Here is a 7,620-nt window from a genome sequence, read left to right on the forward strand (position 1 = left end):
GAGGATAAGACAAACAGTAACATGTAAAAATTTTCTATAAGGTCCTATTTTAGTCTTCCTATTCTTTTCTATGTTTATAGCCTCGTTTCAGTCCAAATGATGTTTCACCTCAAGGGTGGAGGAGGGAGTTCAAAACAGTGACATATTGGCAAAATTGAGTAACGTCTGAAGTACTTTCCACTAACCGTGTTACATATATCGCTTGACATCCCCCCTAAGGCATGTCTAACCGTGCTATTGATTCGAACTGGGCTGAAAAGGTATGACCCAAAAGCATAAATCAGTAACGCCTGGAACACTTTCAACCAAATAGAGTATATATGTGGTGTACAAGTTTTGTCTGCTTTGTACCAAGGCGGAAGTGTAAGTTTCCCCAGGATTCAAATGAAACAGCTGGGCGATATTGGCTGAACGTATAGGTGAAACATAAGCGGCAGTCAAATGAAAATGAGACGTATTGGAAAAAAGCAAGTAAACTATTTATTATTTCAAAAGTTATCGCCATAACGGTTAATAGGTTTAAAACGTCAAATAAAAAGCGTTTACAGCCGTGTATGTTTCAAATTTTGTTTTACTTATGCGATTAGTTTCGGCGTAGTGACACGCAGAAGGATGGTCCCATAAGTAAAATAAAATTTGAAATATACACTGCTGAACGTGTTTTTTATTTGAAGTTTTATAATGAACAGCCGAAGTCCCTCAACCATCCTGTATAAAGGACTTAAACAGACTGTGACAAAACACGGTCAAGGCCTTCATGGAATAACGTTTGCGGTTGCCAATGGAACTATAATTTATACCCTGGAGTCGATGAACCCAAGTTTCATTGTCTTTGACGATGTTCGACAAAGAGTTCTCACAATTAGCCTCGTAGCGCATAAGCAACGCTTCACAGATGGTCCTCCGTTGCTCTTCATGTTCTTCTGTTAGGCAGCGAAGAAACCAGCGGGCACATTCCTATGACAACCCCAACTGGTGGAAGAGTGTGCCAGCACTACCAAAAAGGAGGTCCAATTGCGCAGCCAGGTGTTTTATTGTGATCCGTCGATCTCCTCGAATGGGAGGGTCCGCACGTTCCAACATTGCAGGAGTCACAGCTGTGGCCGACCGCTGTGACCGAGAGGTTCTAGGCACTTCAGTCTGGAACCGAGCTGCTGCTACGGTCGGAGGTTCGAATCCTGCCTCTGGCATGGGTGTGTGTGATGTGCTTAGGTTAGTTAGGTTTAAGTAGTTCTAAATCTAGGGGACTGAATACCTCAGATGTTAAGTCCCATAGTGGTCAGAGCCATTTGAACCACTTTTCACAGTTGTGTGCGGCCGGACGGCACGTGACAGGTCAGACAGGTCAGACAGGTTTGCGCGGCCTATTTGCGATGATGGAAGACGCCTCTCCCAACGACTCGCCGTGCTTTTGTTTGCTGCCAGGTCTCCTTAGAGATTGTGCAACCGCATTTCATTATCTGCGTTGCCATGGTTTTCTGCCAAAGGAAACTCAATGACAGCTCTCTGCTTGGAACGCACCTCCTCTAAAGACGCCATTTTGAAGGCTACATATAACACCGCCACCTATCGGAACTTGAAAACTATAGGGACTGAAGCGGAAATATTCCACGAGGTCCCACAACAAATTTCACATTTTTTTTCCAATCGAAACTGACCTAGAAACAAAATGTGTTGTTTTACTTATCGAACGTCGCTAGTATGTTGCTCATGGCAGTATCTCTTACCACTCTATACAAGTTTGCAACTACCTAAATTATTTTCCCTGAATTTCTTTCGTTGACTGGACTACTAACAAAGGCTATTTTACAATGAAATGAACACCCTTAGCTGCTTATAGGCGTTGACATACGTCAACGGGGACAGATGAAAATGTGTGCCCCGACCGGGACTCGAACCCGGGATCTCCTGCTTTCATGACAGACGCTCTATCCATCTGAGCCACCGAGGACGCAGAGGATAGTGCGACTGCAGGGATTTATCTCTGGCACGCCTCCCGCGAAACCCACATTCTCAACGTATTGTCCCGCACTACATTCATAGTGCCCCCGCCCATTATACTCATTACTCGCGGCGCGTTGCCGATTCCCGTAAGAGTTCGGGCACTGTTTGTGCATTTTGCACAGAAGAAGAAGATGGTCATCATTCCTCGTTGACATATGTCAACGCCTGTAAGCAGCTAAGGGTGTTCATTTCATTCTAATTTCATTCTAACGAGCTGCATGGTCACCGATGGTATCTGTTCTTTCGGACATGTCCGAACAGTGCCCGAACTCTTACGGGAATCGGCAACGCGCAACGAGTAATGAGTATTATGGGCAGGGGCACTACGAATGTAGTGCGGGACAATACGTTGAGAATGTGGGTTTCGCGGGAGGCGTTGCAGAGATAAATCCCTGCAGTCGCGCTATCCTCTGTGTCCTCGGTGGCTCAGATGGATAGAGCGTCTGCCATCTTAGTATATCCAAAGGCTATTTTTTCAGTCGACGTCAACGACAACGATAGTTTCCTACCATAGTGCTACGACGGCCGGTCAGACCAGTTGACGGACACTGATGTTTCGAAAATGGTTCAAATGGCTCTGAACACTATGGGACTTAACATCGAAGGTCATCAGTCCCCTAGAACTTAGAACTACTTAAACCTAACTAACCTAAGGACATCACACACATCCATGCCCGAGGCAGGATTCGAACCTGCGACCGTAGCGGTCGCGCGGTTCCAGACTGAAGTGCCTAGAACCGCTCAGCCACACCGGCCGGCCACTGATGTTTCACATAGGTATAAATAACGAGGAGGCCTTTTTCTGGAATCCTGCTGCAAAAACTACTGAGAGAAAACATATTACGGACGTAAATAAAACAGATATGGACCGTATCAAGCAGTGAAATTAATAAGCTATCAAATAGGAAAAATAAATAGGCCCCGAATAACTGATTGTAATGATGATGTTTTACGTAATACTGTATTTATGGCCTCTTTCTTTTTCCTCCATTGTGAGAGAGAGAAGATTGCTGATTCGCTATTGATGAAACACGAACAGTATGGTTATTGAAACCTTCAAAAGACTACTGATTGTGTTCTGCAAATGTAGGGCAATATTTGTGAATCCGTAATGCGCCGGCAGTTCTCATTACCGATGGAATTTGAAATGCGGCTACCGCTGACAGCGCGGCGCTCACAGCAAAACATTGTGACGATCGTAACAGCAAGTACACTCGATTTGGCGGTATATTTAACTTCTTGTGCTACTGTTTACAGCTTACAGGGTTAATAGTAATTACATAGTTCCGTTTCTAAGTTGAAAACGATCGACGTCATCTATAATTTTTTATGGTACTTAAATTTTAAAACAATCTAAAAAACGGCGAAACGATAAGCATAATTATTTATCTTCCTTAACACTATCGGTGCTGCTTACGCGAAACTAGGGAAGCCGAGGCTAAGCACTTCATTTCAGGTGGAAAAAGCTTCTGTCCATAAATGAGAACGGATTTAGAAAGCATACCTCGTGAGAAACTCAGCTTCCTCTTTTCGTACATGATACCCTGTGAACCATGGATGAAGGATAACCGGCAGATTCCATATTCCTAGATTTTAGAAAAGCGTTTGACATGGCGTCCCACTGCAGGACTGTTCACGAGGATCCGAGGATACGGATAACTTTCCCAGATATGTGAGTGTCTCAATGAATTCTTAAGTAACAGAACTCCGTACTTTGTCCACGATGGCAACTGTTCATCAGACAACGGAATCGTCAGGAATGCCCTGGGTAAGTGTGACAGGACCGTTTTTATTCTCTATACATGTAAATGATCTCACAGACAGAGTGAGGAGTAGTTTAAAGCTGTTTTCTGGTTATGCTATGGTGTACGGGAAGGTGTAATTGTTGAGTAAATGTAGGAGGATATAAGATGACAGACGAAATTTCTTGTTGGTTTGATGAACGGCAGCTTGGTCTAAGTGTAGAAAAATTTAAACCAATGTGCATGAGTAGAAAAACAATCCCACAATGTTCAAATACAACGTTAGTAGCGTTCTGCTCGTCACAGCAGCATCTGGCGTGGTACCTAGGCGTAACGTTGCAAAGCGACATGAAGCGGAAGGCGCACGTAAGGACAACAGTAGGGAGGTGAACGGTCGACTTAGGTTTATTGGGAGAATTATAGGAAAGTGTAGTCCATCTATAAACGGGATCGCGTGTAGGACACTACGCGCCCCGTTCTTAAGTACTGTTGGTGTGTTTGGGATCCTCACTGGGTCGCACAAACGGAATACATCGAAGCAATTCAGAAGCGTGCTGCTAGATCTGTTACCTGTAGGTCCGATCACCGTGCAAGTATTACGGAGATGCTTCATGAACTGCAATGGAAATCCCTGGAGGGACGAAGACGTTCTTTCCCCGGTGCGCTAATGAGAATCGGCATATGAAGGTGAATGCAAAATATTCTACTGCCACCAACGTACATATTGCTTGAAGTCCACTAACATAAAAGAAATTAGTGTTTGTACGGAGGCTCTGTATACCAGTGAAATGGGAAAGGAAATGTCTAGTAGTGGTACAAGGTACCCTCCGCCATGTACCAAACGCTGGCTTGCGCGCTATGTACGTGGATGTAAATGCTGTCAACGATAGACGATTCTCTTATCTGTTTTGTTTACATTTTTTCTTGTGGCACAAACCTTTTATTGCGTAAGGCAGCTTCGTTGCTACTTGTTGGTATGGGGACTGTAAACACTTATATTGACAATCTGTAGGGGGTTTGTAAAGCAAGTTTTGATTAACACATTGATGACAGAGACTCATTTCCATAAACATCGTCCAGCGATGATGTAGCTGTTCCAGATTATAGGGCCGGAATGCTGCAACTACACCAGCCCTATGGCATCAAATGTAAGTTAACATTTCCAGGCAAAGCCAATTGCTTACCCGGATAGGGTGGCAGAACAGTCTTGTTTAAGCCCGAGAACTAGCGATGAGAAGCAACACAGTATAAGTCTAAAGGAACATCTCGGCTTGGCTGCTCACGATGCTTCACTGGAAGTATCCACAAAACAGTCTTCCCCAGTGATTCACTATTTACCAAAGCTGCGTCTATTGATTCGTCGTCTGCTGTCTCAGTCGCTGATTATAATGGCGACCGTTTGTTCGAATGTATGCCAACTTACTGTCTTATACTTTCAGTTTCCTCGTCCATCAAACCACCTCTTCTCCAGAAGTCGTCAAACACTGATTTGACGCCTTTCATGGCCTTTTATTTATTTATTTATTGTTCCGTGGGACCACATTTAGGAGAAGTCTCCATGGTCATGGAACGAGTCAATACATGAAATTATAACACGATTGTAGAAACAGATAAAATGAAATGTAAGAAACATATTCAGGCGACAAGTCGTTAGTTTAAATAAAGAAAATCAAGAATGTAACACTGGAATTTGCTCAATTTTTTATCTCTTCCAGGAGCTCCTCGACAGAATAGAAGGAGTGAGCCATGAGGAAACTCTTCAGTTTAGACGTAAAAGTGTTTGGGCTACTGCTAAGATTTTTGAGTTCTTGTGGTAGCTTATTGAAAATGGATGCAGCAGAATACTGCACTCCTTTCTGCACAAGAGTCAAGGAAGTGCATTCCACATGCAGATTTGATTTCTGCCTAGTATTAACTGAGTGAAAGCTGCTAACTCTTGGGAATAAGCTAATATTGCTAACAACAAACGACATTAAAGAAAATACATACTGTGAGGGCAATGTCAAAATTCCCAGACTATTGAATAGGGGTCGACAAGAGGTTTTCGAACTTACACCATACATAGCTCGAACAGCCCGTTTTTGAGCCAAAAATACCCTTTTTGAATCAGAAGAATTACCCCAAAAAATAATACCATATGACATAAGCGTATCAAAATATGCGAAGTATACTACTTTTCGTGTTGAAATGCCACATATTTCAGATACTGTTCTAATGGTAAATAAAGCGGCATTTAGTTTCTGAACAAGATCCTGAACATGGGCTTTCCACAACAGCTTACTATCTATCCGTACGCCTAGGAACTTGAACTGTTCCGTCTCGCTTATAACATGCCCATTCTGTCTGATTAAAATGTCAGTTCTTGTTGAATTGTGGGTTAGAAACTGTAAAAACTGAGTCTTACTGTGATTTAGCATCGAATTATTTTCCACAAGCCACGAACTTATATCATGAACTACATTATTTGATAATGTTTCAATATTACACACAAGATCCTTCACTACCAAGGTGGTGTCATCAGCAAACAGAAATATTTTTGAATCACCTGTAATACTAGAAGGCATATCATTTACATAAATAAGGAACAGCAGTGGCCCCAGCACCGACCCTTTGGGAACGCCCCATTTAACAGTGCCCCATTGAGACTGAACATCATTACCACTCTCAATATTGCGGAGGATTACCTTCTGCTTTCTGTTCTTAAAGTAGGAGGCGAACCAATTGTAAGCTACTCCCCTTACTCCATAATGTTCCAACTTCTGCAGTAATATTTTGTGGTCAACACAGTCAAAAGCCTTCGTTAAATCAAAGAAAACACCTAACGTTCGCAACCTTTTATTTAATCCATCCAAAACCTCACAGAGAAAAGAGACTATAGCATTTTCAGTTGTTAAGCCATTTCTAAAACCAAACTGTACATTTGACAGCAAATTATGTGAATTTAAATGCTGCAGTAACCTTGTATATACAACCCTCTCGATAACTTTAGCAAACACCGATGGCATAGAAATAGGTCTATAATTGTCAACATTATCCCTGTCTCCCTTTTTATAAAGTGGCTTCACTACCGAGTACTTTAATCGGTCAGGAAACCGACCACTCCTAAAGGAAAAGTTACAGATACGGCTAAGTACTGAGCTAACATACATGGAACAATACTTCAGTATTCTGCTAGATACCCCGTCATATCCATGAGAGTTCTTGGTCTTTAGTGATTTAATTATTAACTCAATCTCCCTCTTGTCAGTATCATGGAGGAGCATTTCAGGTAACAGTCTCGGAACACTTTTTTCTAAGAGCGCTATATGATTCCCTGTTGGGACTAGGTTTCTATTTAGTTCACCTGCTATATTCAGAAAGTGATTATTAAGTACTGTAAATATATGCGACTTATCAGTAACACGGACATCCCCACTACGCACTGATTCTATATTCTCGACCTGTCTCTGCAGACCAGCCACTTCCTTTACGACTGACCATATGGTTTTAATTTTATCCTGAGACTTAGCTATTTTATCTGCTTTTTGCCTTCCTAATAACTTTTTTAAGCACCTTACAATTCTGTTTGTAATGGGCTGCTGCATTTAGATTTTGACTGTTTCTAACGTTTTGATATAATTGCCACTTTGTTCTACAAGATATTCTTATCCCTTTAGTCATCCACCCAGGCTGCCCGTTTGTGCTAGTACCCTGTTTTGAACGTTCTAACGGAAAGCAACTTTCAAAGAGCACGAGAAAAGTCTTGAGGAAAGCATTATATTTATCGTCTACTGTATCAGCACTATAAACATCTTGCCACTCTTGTTCCTTGATAAGGTTTACAAAAGTCTGTACAGCAACTGGATCAGCTTTCCTAAAAAGTTGGTAACTATAT

At 42.2% G+C, this 7,620-nt stretch overlaps 1 non-coding gene across 1 annotated transcript; it reads right to left on the reverse strand.

The window, feature by feature from the left end:
• Nucleotides 1-1,877: 1,877 nt before the first annotated feature.
• Trnas-uga (transfer RNA serine (anticodon UGA)) lies at nucleotides 1,878-1,951 on the reverse strand. Its single transcript has one exon. It is a non-coding gene; the product is annotated as a tRNA-Ser (tRNA).
• Nucleotides 1,952-7,620: the final 5,669 nt, after the last annotated feature.

Source organism: Schistocerca serialis, chromosome 6, assembly GCF_023864345.2.
Source record: "Schistocerca serialis cubense isolate TAMUIC-IGC-003099 chromosome 6, iqSchSeri2.2, whole genome shotgun sequence".
Classification (NCBI taxonomy): domain Eukaryota; kingdom Metazoa; phylum Arthropoda; class Insecta; order Orthoptera; family Acrididae; genus Schistocerca; species Schistocerca serialis.